Source organism: Paramormyrops kingsleyae, chromosome 17 (assembly GCF_048594095.1).
Source record: "Paramormyrops kingsleyae isolate MSU_618 chromosome 17, PKINGS_0.4, whole genome shotgun sequence".
NCBI classification, from domain to species: Eukaryota; Metazoa; Chordata; class Actinopteri; order Osteoglossiformes; family Mormyridae; genus Paramormyrops; species Paramormyrops kingsleyae.
Window position 1 is genome coordinate 46,519 of NC_132813.1, and position 2,067 is coordinate 48,585.

Below are 2,067 nucleotides of genomic sequence, written 5' to 3' on the forward strand. Positions count from 1 at the left end.
TGTTGGGGCAATGTCTGTTTCTCTTTCTGTGTCACCTTCATTCTCCTTAAGCCTCTACTGAGGAAGGACGTGGGACACAAGGCTGCAGGTATTGGATTTCTTACTCTTTTTATACTGTGGAAGAAATAATAATATTATTTAACTAATGTTAGTGGAAAGGTGCTTGGCACTGGATGGCCTGATATCAGACCTGGGGAGGATTAATTCACCCCCCAGATATTGGATTGTGGAGGGTTTAATTAACTCCCACGCATAAATCTATGGAGGGTTTAAATAACTCCCATATTTAAAACTTTTCTATACTGTGTTACCCTAATCTCCCTAAAACCTCTGTAGAGGAAGGGTGTTGGGACACAGTGCTAATAGATTAGCTCCACTGGGATCGTGCTTGGCATAGGATGGCAATGGATTGAGTCTGGAGCTAACCCACATGCTGGGATGTGCCTCTGGGGGGCCCTCAGGTGAAAGTCCGTGCCGCAGGTGGTTGCCAGCCTATAGTGGGCGGTTTGCCAGATCTGGGAGAAGGCGGTCCGGCGTAGGCTGAGGTTAAAGGCCCACCACGCTGTGAACCACATTGGAATGCAGATCTGAGGGGGCAACATCCGATTTAGGCGAAACCCCATAACAAGGATGGACCGGGGTACTTTAGCTGCAGGGAAGGGCATAAACCTGTTGGCATCGTGTACTACTCCCTGTGTGGCTTTAACCCATATTGGCCTCCTGCTGCTGGGACTCTCCTGGACCTTCCATGTCGTCGTCGCCGCCGTCCCCTGGAGAAAACAAGGTAAAGATTGACATTTCTTACTATGGGGATAATTATGCATGTCCAAACCCTGTTTAAAGGGATGATGTGTTGGTGCGTAAGCGGGCTGATGCACCGATGAACCTGATTGATTGGCCAGTGCATTACTGTGTCCCTGGCATGCCAGGGTGCAGGCAGGGGTCTCGGCCCCTATTCATAAACCTAACCAGCCCGTGCCATCGAGGTTCATCAGCATACGCCTTCTTCGTGCCACCGTCAATTCTAAGGCCTAGTAGGCAATTACATGCCGGTTCCCTGATGAGCGCATGGCAGCGCGAAACACGTGTCGGGACCTGATCTAGGAATCCTATTTTGGAGCCAGATCTGGGTTACCACCTAGGTAATTACGTGTTGTTCTTGGCCTAGGCCCTAAGGCTAACTGCCAGGGCCCTAAACCTAAAACTCACCCCTGATACTAATCCTAAGGGTACTTTACCTTAGGATCCTAACCTTGGGGACCTGATACAGGATTCCTGTAAGTCTGGAACCTGATCACGGCTACCCATACTTAAATTATAGGCCTTAACCTAAACCATGCCCTAACCATAATCTTTAACAGGAAAGCTGCTTAGAGCCCTAAACCTAAACGCATCTGAGATGCCTAACCCCAAGGATAACTCACCTTGGGGCCCTAAACCTAAACACGCAACTGGGATGCCTAACCCTAAGGATAATTTACCTTAGGGCCCTAATCCTAAGACACCCCCAACCCTAAGGATAATTGACCTTAGGGCCTTAACCCCAAATACACCCCTAACCCTAAGGATAACTTACCTTAGGGCCCTAAACCTAAACTACACCTCTGATCCTAACCCTAAGGATAATTTACTTTGGGGTCCAAACCCTAAACTATTTTCAACCCTAAGTGCAACTGTACTTGGGGCCTCGAACCCATACACCCCTGATTGTAATCCAACTGGGTTACATCCCTTGGAGGGGGTTAATTATTTATATAATTCATAGTCTGGATATGTTTGATAATGATGGAGGGTTAAATAACTCCCATTATAAATATATTAACGTCCAAAGGGACTTTGAAAGTGTTGGAGGGTTAAATACCCCCATTATAAAAATGTTTAGTGTATAAAGTGACTTTTACAATGATGGAGGGTCAAATTACCCCCACATGTAAATGTATTAACACTTTATCTAATATAACGTTTAAGTATAAATATATCAAAGTCTAAAATGACTTTTAAAATCATTAATGCTTAAATAACCATTAAATATAATTATAGTAAGGTCTAGAATGACTTTTAAAATTG